The following is a 10,619-nucleotide window of genomic DNA, read 5'->3' on the forward strand; positions in this document are numbered from 1 at the left end:
GTTGAGCTTGAGGGGTTACCGAACAATATTTATCAAATTAAGAACTTCAAATTATTTATTTCTACATTCACAGCTTTCTAACTACCCGCGTCACAGTTACAAGAAAAATCATATCTCAAGTTACGAAACTCAAAATCTAGATCCGTAAATTTTCCCTAAATCTAGACTCATATATCTATTTATTAATTTTTTTCTAGAATTTTTGGTTGGGCCAATTAGTATAGTTTATTAGTTAAAGTCTCCCCTGTTTCAGGGTTCGACTGCTCTGACCTCTGTGTATTACGAATCAGATATTTCTCTATACAGAAATTAAATGACTATGAGGTTTGTTTCTATTAAAACTAGACTAAATAAAGAACCTGTACATATAAAGAAAAACTTCTAATTATTTTTGTAAAATTTATTATGAATTTTTAAAGTCAGAACAGGGGACACAGAAATCACTCTGGCCCTGTTTCACAAAAGTTTAAATATCTCATAAAATATAATTTATATGCCTATTTTGTTCAATCCACATGAAAATAGACTCATTAAGATTAAATTTAATAACTTACTCATCATTTATTTCCATTTATACTATTTTTAGTGATTTTTCAAATTCATGTCATTGCTGCAGCAATATTCTGTTTTAAGGCAAGTTTCATCTTTCCATGAATTTTTATGAACTAGATAACCTATTAAACTTCCATAATATCAAACATGATCTAAATTAGCCATCACCATGACTTATCAATATCAAACATTTTCTCAACCAAACATGGCCATATCATAAAATTATTTACACAAAATAAGTATATTGCTATACATGCCATACTTAAGTTTTACAAGCCATTTACCCAGATGAAAGTCCATTGGATAGTGTGATCGAACCTTCGACCCGTCCCGATTCCCGAGCTGGCTTGTTCAAAACTACAGTAAATAAAGAGGAGGGAGTAAGCATAAATGCTTAGTAAGTTCATATGTAAATAACAAGTAACATAACAATACAAATATACCAAACAACTTTAGCATGGTATCACCAAAACATATATCATATTTCTAAACATCATTCATCATCTTACTACCTTATCGTTGTTGTATCTATTATCAACCCGAGGGTTAAGAACATACCTGTCCAAAGTGTCCATTTCACAACACTTACCAAAACGTCGCTTGCATCTTAAGTGTTCTTTCATTTCACTAGAAATTTCACCCGTTGAACACATCGGAATACCACTCGGATACACGGATAATTTGCACATAAGTGCCTCATATGTAATCAAGAAATCATGTAACCCGCCCCTAAGTGAACTCGGACTCAACTCAACGAGTTCGGATGCCTAGTTACATCTCACGAACTCAGACTCAACTCAACGAGTTCGGACATTTGCATCCATAAGTGAACTCGGACTCAACTCAACGAGTTCGGATGCTCAACCATCCTAGTGACATGTCACTTGTATCCTAATCTATTCCTAAGGTTCAAACGGGCATTTTCCTCGATCACACATCTTTGCCGTCTTCCACAGAATATCGAAATCGGTACTTCGGTGATAGTTCATACTCATCAAGTAATTCACATAATTACATATTATTCAACAATAACCACAAAGCATAATATTTCATGATAATAATCAGCATCATATCATATAAACAACATTAAATTGCTTAAAATGACAATTATGTTACTACATTTACACATGAACTTACCTTGGTACCAAAATATAAAGATTTTGCAATTTAGTCCACAATCTTTTCTTTTCCTCGATCGCGACTTGAATCTCGTTTTTCTTGATCTATAATACCAAATTAATCTTATTTAATACATACATTCATCAAAACAACATTTAATATGAACTTTGGAAAAATTACACTTTTGCCCCTAAATTTTTGCATAATTACACTTTTTCCCCTAGGCTCGAGAATTAAACTTCATTCCTTATTCTTATGTTTTATAACATGCTGATCACTTTTCCCTTCTATGGCAACATCAAATTCTCTCTCTAACATATACTTGTGACTATTAGGTATTTTTGCCGATTAAGCCCTTTTACTTGTTTTCACTCAAAACCGAGTAGCACAAGTTGTCTAACATAATTTAAAACCTCATATTCTATCATAAAACATCAAAATACACAAATTTCACCTATGGGTATTTTTCCAAATATAAACCCTAGGTTGAATTATTGCTAACATAAGCTTAATCGAGCTAACGGATTCCAAAAAGTAAAGAACATTAAAACGGGACTTGAAATCACTTACTATGGAGCTTGGAAGCTTGAAACAAACCCTAGCTATGGAGAACCCTTGAAATTTCGGCCTAATGAAGAAGATGGACAAAATTGGCTTTTAATTTTGTTTTAATTCATTTTAATAACTAAATGACCAAAATACCCTTACTACTAAACTTTCCAAAAATTCCTTCCATGTCCTAATTTTGTCCATGAACTTAAAATTGGTCAAATTGCTATTTAAGACCTCCTCATTAATATTCCAAAACAATTTCATACTAAAAACTTCTAGAATGCAAGTTTTGCAACTTATTCGATTTAGTCCCTACTTTCAATTTAAGCACTTTAGGCATAGAATTTCATCATGAAATTTTCACACAATCATGCAATCATATCATAATCATCAAAATAATTATAAAATAATTATTTCTATCTCGGATTTGTGGTCACGAAACCCCTATTCCGATTAGGCCCTAATTCAGGATATTACACTACTCGACCCACCCAACCGCTACACGCCCTAAAAATATGTAGCATGGCTGCCAGAACAAATAATGTGACAGAGTCACCAGATACAGATAATCGTGGCAGAGCCACCAGAACAGATATATGTGGCAGAGCCACCAGATCAGATAATTGTGGCGTAGCCACCAGGATGCTTCCTCCATAATATAACCTATGTCCCCATGCAACAGATATACAACCATGGCAAACATCATACAGAATCAGATCATCATGCTTTTCAGTCATAAGTAACCCTAGGGGTATAATGGTAATTTTGCACCTAGGGGTATATCAGTAATTTCCACACATAGGGGTATTCAAGTAATTACACTATTCTTAAGGTTTTCATGCATAGCATAGCCATTTATGTACGACCAGAAACACTTACCGTGTTTTCTTACCGAATTGGGCCCGTTGGCCTACTATCCCGATTTTGGCCCATTAAGCCCAAAAATATCGAAGTGCACGGAATCGTGCTGTGACAGCCCAAAATTGACCCTAGTCGGGATGTGGTTTCGGGACCACAAAATTGAGGCATAAAAATAATTTAAAATTTATTTTGATGCCTATGATATGTGTTAATTTGTGTGTGGCATTTTTGATGATTCGATTTAGTGTTATAAAGGTGAATTTCACTAGAAAGGACCTAGTAGTAAACTTTGAAAGTATGATGGGGAAATGTGTGATGACTAGGTAATCATGCATGCAAAAATAAGGGATTTGCATGTCAAATTTCCCCAAAAGGAAGCTTAGTGGCCGGCCATGACAAGGGTTATGGGCAAAGAAAACATGTTGAAACATGTTTTGTTAATGGATGATGAGGGAAATGATTTAATAATTAAGTTGTGGGAAGAGAAGAGAAAAAAAAATGTGTGTGAGTGTGGCATTTTCCCCCCCATTGCCGTGTATGTGAAAGAAAAACAAGAAAAAAATTTGTTCATCCTTGTTCTTTCCTTCTTGGCCGAAAATACTAAGGGAGAAGATAGGAGTTTTGCTTCATGCTTGGCTTGGAAGAGAACTAGAAGGAGATTTGGTCATACTTGCATCAAGATTAAGCTCAAGAGCAAAGGGGGACCAAATCCGATAAAGGGAAGGAAAAAGTAGTCGAATAGCCATCGGAATCGTTCGACAACATCCGAGGTAAGTTTTCGAGTATCGAAACATAGATTTTGATTCGATTGAATGAAGTAATAAGCAATCGAAATTGTGCCCTTGTATATGGCCATTGAGCCGAAATGATATTTTTGATTAAGTAAAATGTGCATAAAAGTTTGTTATGAAATTGAAACAAAGATGTGAATGAATGTGCGACCAGATATCCGGCTAAGCCCAAAGGCAATTGTGCGACCAGATATCCGGGCTAAGCCCAAGGCAATTGTGCAAGCTATGATATCCGGCTAAGCCCAAGGCAATTAATGCGAGTTGTGATATCCGGTTAAGTCCCAAGGCATTTGTGCGGGTTACCATAACCGGCTATGTCCCAAGGTGTTTTGAACGAGTAGCTATATCCGGATAAACTCCAAGGTATGTGATTTGAAATTTATAAGCTGCTGGAAAATTTTCAGTTGATGCACTTGTGAAATTCCCAACAACAAGGTATGTTTTGTGTGTGCTTTGCACACTATGAGTAAGTGCGTATGAATATTCGCTCTAATGATAAATGAGCTATCGGCATTAACTAGGCCGTTATTTGTGTATGAATATAAGAGTTGGGATTGTGAAGTAAGCATGTCTTTGAGAAATTGTGCATATGAATTATTGTTTAGCTACTTGAATGCTATGCTTTGGTTGTGTGTATATTATGGCTCGAAACTTACTAAGCATAAATTGCTTACTCCGCTTTTTTTTTTCTCTGTTTATAGATTTTGCTCGTTAGCAATCGGATTCGGGATCATAGAAGTTGAAGTCAACCACACTATCAAAGCCCTTTTTGGTACTCCTTTAGTTGAGTTTTGGATATGGCATGTATAGGACTACCCTCGGTTGTTTTTAAGTACTTGTGATGTATATGTGTACGGCCATGCGAAAATGGTTCGTAATAGTGGAGTATGGAATTAGACCATTTGTGGTTTGTAATTATATTTGGTTTCATGATGTGATTATGGTTTGGAATAAGAGAGTTGGTCACATGATCAGCCATTGGAATAGCTAAATATGATCATATGTGGACCTAAGTATGACTAGACTATAGTTGGTTCATGGGAACTACAATATAGGTAAAGCCTACCTTAAAAACAGATGCTGCCAGCTGCAGTGACGTGGATATGGAAAATCACCAAAATTTGTAGGAACGGTGTTAAATAGTGAATAAATTATGTGATCGAACCTTGACGAGTCTATTTTCATATGAAAGTAACGAAACGATCATATGATCAGTATACCGAGAGATATTAAAGTTCTCGTGAGACAGGGCCAGAACGGTTTCTGGGTCCCCTGTCGTGACTTTGAAAATTTGCCATAAATTATCAAGAATGAATTAGAAGTCATACCTTATATGTGCAGATTCCTTTTTGAGTCTATTTTCATTAGAAATAAACGGCATCAGTATTGAAACCCTGTACAGAGAGATATTCAAGTTGTAACGCGCGAAGATCAGTGTAGTTGACCCCTGTAACATGGGTGACTTTAATTAATAAACTGTACCAATTGGCCTGACCAAAAATTCTAGAAATAAATCCATGGATGGATATATGAGTCTAAATTCAGGAAAAATTTACAGAATCAGTTTCCGAGTTGTGAAACTCGAGATATGCTTTTTAAGGCGACAGCGAGGCAGTTTTCCAGCTTGCTGGGAATGTCAAATTGGTCGGTGCCATAAGTGGTTTTGGCTTGTTAACCCTCGTGTCCGACACCGCAAATAGATCTCGTGTTCGGGTGTTACAATTTTATTGGTATCGAGCTACGGTTTAGTCGATCCTAGGACTACCGTGATATGTTTGGGGTCTAGCTATACATGCCATTAAGTGATAAATTGATAGTGTGGTGATTTCGACAATCAATTTGTGTTTGTTTATAGCAATGGATCCCGATCCCAACCGAGCAATAGTCGATGATGTAGAGAGTCGGCGCTTTGCTCCGCGCAAGGGGAGCAGCCGGCGGACTCTCAACTTATGGCTAGCAATCCGAATGATGAGGCTAGGCAAGCCTTTTGTAGTGTGATGAATGATTGGTTCAACCAATACATTCGAACTAACACGGCTGTTCCACAACCTCCATTCCCGACTAATGCAACCCCCGTACCTACAATACCTCCGTGAATCGACCAAATAAGGTCAAGTAAGCCCCAAATCGATGTGATTCGAAAACATGGGGCCACTGAATTTAAAGCTACGGATAATGACGATGCCGAGCAAGCTGAATTTTGGTTGGACAACACTATCCGGGTGCTCGATGAGCTATCATGTACACCCGATGAATGGTTAAAGTGTACTATCTCCTTGCTACGCGATTCCGCCTACTATTGGTGGAGTACTCTGACTTCTGTGGTGTCTAGAGAGCAAGTAACTTGGGAGTTCTTCCAAACTGAATTCCGAAAGAAGTATATCACGAGATTTATGGACCAAAACGGAAGGAATTCCTTGATCTTAAGCAAGGTTCCATGTCGGTTCGATCACTGAACGAAAATTTGTGAGGCTTAGCCAGATGCGCTGAATGCATTTCTTCGAAGTCGTGATGTAAACGCTCAAGATGGACTGAACGATGATATAAGTCAGTATGTTGGCATTTTGGAAATCCGAGAGTTTGTGGCTCTTGTCGAGCGAAAGCAAAGCCGAGGAGCTCAAGATGGAGAAAAGAAAAGTGAAGTGGGAGCAAGGAGTTTCAGAAGAGGTCTTGGGGAAGCCCTTCCCACATCATCAAAGAAATTTAGAGATGGCTTAGGCCGGTCTAGAGACATTTCGGCCTTTTCTAGACGAGACCGCGATCGACCCCCCCTATGGGCACGCGAGTCACTTCGATCGCCAGTGTTGGCAATGATCGTCGAGATGTAACGGAGTGCCAATATTGTGGCAAGTGGCATTCTAGGAGTTGTAGATTCCGTGACCGCTCCTGTTACAAGTGCGAATCAGTCGATCATTTCATTAAGGATTGCCCGAGTTTATCTGAACAAAACGTAAATCAAAGTGGGAACCCGGGTGCTACCACAACTCGAGGTAGGCCACCTAGAAATATGGGCAATGCTAGTGGCGGTCAGAGAGGATCTAGAGATGCTACCATCAGATCCGAGGCTCGTGCTCCTGCTAAGACTTATGCCATACGCGCACGTGAGGATGCTTCCTCACCAGATGTTATTACCGGTACTCTTACTCTCCTTTACACTAATGTGATTGCTTTGATTGACCCTGGTCCTACTCATTCTTATATATCGAAACCTTAGCATCCAAGAAGACTTTGCCCATTGAGTCTCTCGAGTTTGTAATTCGGGTGTTAAACCCCTTGGGTCATTACGTGCTTGTCAACACAGTGTGTAAGAAAAGTCCCCTAGTATTTCGAGGTTCTTGTTTTCCGGCGGACTTGATGCTTTTGCCATTCGACAAATTCGACGTTATTCTTGGTTTGGATTGGTTGACCATGCACGATGCGGTTGTAAATTGCAAAAGCAAGACTATTGATCTGAGGTGCACAAATAACGAGATAATTCGGGATGAGTCTACGGACTTAAAGGGGTTGCCAGCTGTAATATCAGCAATGTTGGCCCAGAAATACGTAAGAAAGGGGTGCGAAGCATACCTTGCTTATGTTCTAGATGACAAGGAGTTAGAAAAGAAACCCGAATCTGTGTCAGTGGTTTGTGAATACCCGGATGTTTTCCCTGAAGAATTGCCGGGTTTACCACCTGTTCGGGAAATAGAGTTTGGCATTGAATTGGTACCTGGTACCACTCCAATTTCGATAGCTCCGTATCGTATGGCACCAACGAAATTAAAGGAGTTGAAAGCTCAGTTGCAAGAATTGGTGAATAGAGGTTTTGCTCGCCCGAGTTTTTCACCTTGGGGTGCACCAGTGTTGTTTGTGAAAAAGAAGGGTGGAACCATAAGGCTGTGCATCGACTATCGTCAGCTTAATAAAGCGACGATAAAGAACAAATATCCGTTATCACAGTGGCGATGATTTGTTCGATCAATCAAAGGGAGCCTCAATGTTCTCGAAAATGGATTTGATGAATCGATCTTGGACCATATTTGGATCGGTTCGTAGTCGTGTTCATTAATGACATCTTGGTCTATTCAAGAAATGAGGCTGAACATGCTGAACACCTGAGGTTAGTGCTGCGAATCTTATGGGATAAGCAATTATATGCTAAGTTCAGCAAGTGTGAGTTCTGGTTAAGAGAGGTTAGCTTCTTGGGACATGTGGTATCTGCACCGGGTATTCGAGTCGACCCGAACAAAATTTCAGCCATACTTAATAGGAAGCCTCCAGAAATATTACTTGAGGTTCGAGCTTTTGGGGCTTGCTTGGTTATTACCGACGATTTGTAAAAGGTTTCTCAACGATAGCCACGCCAATGACGGCTTACTCCAAAAGGATGTTAAGTTCGAATGGACGGAGAAATGTCGAAAAGTTTCGATCAACGAAAACTTATTTGATGAAGCCCCAATTCTAGTGCAACCCGAATCGGCAAAGAGTTTGTCATCTATAGTGACGCCTCCTACTTGGGTTAGGTTGCGTATTGATGCAAGAAGGTCGAGTTGTGGCCTATGCGTCGAGGCAATTAAAGCCACATGAGAAAAATTATCCGACCCATGGTCTCGAATTGGCTGCCATCGTATTCGCCTTAAAGATATGGCGACATTACTTATTTGGTGAGAAGTGCCATGTGTATTCGGATCATAAAAGTCTCAAATATTTGATGACTCAAAGAGACTTAAATCTGCGATAAAGACGTTGGCTCGAGTGTTAAAGGATTATGAGCTGGTCTTTGACTATCACCCGGAAAGGCGAATGAGGTTGCGGATGCCTTGAGTCGTAAATCATTATTAGCTTTACGAGCGATGAACGTGCACTTGTCCGCTTCGATCCGACAATGTGTTAGTAGCTGAATTGAAAGCCAAACCATTATTGATACGTCAAATTCGTGAAGCTCGTAAAGTCGACGATGAGCTGGTTGCAAAACGGTGAGTGTGTTCGAACAAGGAATCGAGTTTCAAATCGATGATGACGATTGTTTGAGGTTGAGAATCGTTTGTGTGTTCCAAAGAATTGAACATATTTCGATAATTCGAAAGAAGCCCATTGTAGCCGAATGGCAATCCATCCGGGCAGTACGAAAATGTACAATGATTTGAAACGTCGGTTTTGGTGGCATGGTATGAAACGAGACATCTCTGATGTCGTTTCGAGGTGTTTAATATGTCAACAAGTGAAAGCAGAACATCAAGTGCCTTCAGGATTACTTCAGCCGATCACGATACCCGAGTGGAAATGGGATCGAGTCACAATGGACTTTGTATCCGAACTGCCATTGTCAGCGAGTAAGAAAGATGCGATTTGGGTCGTTGTAGATAGATTGACTAAGTCGGCTCACTTTGTCCCCGTACGTATGGATTTTTCAATGGACAAACTAGCTGAATTGTACGTTTCTCGGATTGTGAGATTACACGGGGTGCCTATTTCCATCGTGTCGGATAGAGATCCGAGATTTACCTCGTGATTTTGGAAGAAGTTGCGAGAGGCTCTGGGTACGAAGTTGCATTTCAAAGACCGCTTTCACCCCCAAACCGATGGTCAATCCGAGCGGATGATTCAGATACTTGAGGATATGTTAAGATGTTGCATCCTCGAGTTCAGTGGTTCATGGGAACGGTATTTGCCTTTGATTGAATTCGCTTACAACAATAGTTTTCAATCAAGTATTAAGATGGCACCTTACGAGGCCTTGTACGGGCGTAAATGCCGTACACCATTGTGTTGGACGGAGCTCGGTGAAAGCAAAATTTTCGGGGTGGACTTGATTAAAGATGTTGAATGAAAGTGATAGTGATCCGTGAAAATCAAGATAGCCTCCGATCGTCGAAGTCGTGCGCGGATCCGAAGCGTAAAGACATCGAGCATCGTGGGAGATAAAGTGTTTCTCAAGGTTTCGCCTTGGAAAAAGATACTCGATTCGGTAGTAAGGGCAAGTTGAGCCCGAGGTTCATTGGGCCATATGAGATATCCGGCGAGTCGGTCCAGATTGCATATCGTTTGATTTTGCCCCCGAACTCGAAAGGATTCACGATGTCTTTCATGTTTCGATGCTTCGACGCTATAGATCTGATCCATCGCACGTGATTAGTCCATCAGAGGTTGAAATTCAAGCCAATATGAGTTATGAGGAAGAACCGATTCGTATCCTATCACGTGAAGTGAAAGAGTTGCGAAACAAGCGGGTTCCGCTAGTGAAAGTGTTATGGCTCAAACACGGGATAGAAGAAGCTACTTAGGAAACCGAGAGCTCTATGAAAGAGCGTTACCCAAACCTATTTACCGGTAAGATTTTCGGGGACGAAAATTTCTTAAGTGGGGGAGAGTTGTGACAGCCCAAAATTGACCCTAGTCGGGATGTGGTTTCGAGACCACAAAATCGAGGCATAAAAATAATTTAAAATTTATTTTGATGCCTATGATATGTGTTAATTTGTGTGTGGCATTTTTGATGATTCGATTTAGTGTTATAAAGGTGAATTTCACTAGAAAGGACCTAGTAGTAAACTTTGAAAGTATGATGGGGAAATGTGTGATGACTAGTTAATCATGCATGCAAAATAAGGGATTTGCATGTCAAATTTCCCCAAAAGGAAGCTTAGTGGCCGGCCATGACAAGGGTTATGGGCAAAGAAAACATGTTGAAACATGTTTTGTTAATGGATGATGAGGGAAATGATTTAATAATTAAGTTGTGGGAAGAGAAGAGAAAAAAAAATG

At 39.6% G+C, this 10,619-nt stretch overlaps 1 long non-coding RNA gene across 1 annotated transcript; it reads right to left on the reverse strand.

Annotated features, from left to right (window-relative positions):
* Positions 1-726: 726 nt before the first annotated feature.
* On the reverse strand, positions 727-1,771 carry LOC128296315 (uncharacterized). The gene is made up of 2 exons (XR_008286877.1): positions 1,690-1,771; positions 727-909 (listed from the first exon to the last, which is right to left on the reverse strand). It is a non-coding gene; the product is annotated as an uncharacterized LOC128296315 (long non-coding RNA).
* Between the last annotated feature and the right edge of the window lie 8,848 nt (positions 1,772-10,619).

This window comes from Gossypium arboreum, chromosome 8, assembly GCF_025698485.1.
Source record: "Gossypium arboreum isolate Shixiya-1 chromosome 8, ASM2569848v2, whole genome shotgun sequence".
In the NCBI taxonomy this organism is placed as follows: domain Eukaryota; kingdom Viridiplantae; phylum Streptophyta; class Magnoliopsida; order Malvales; family Malvaceae; genus Gossypium; species Gossypium arboreum.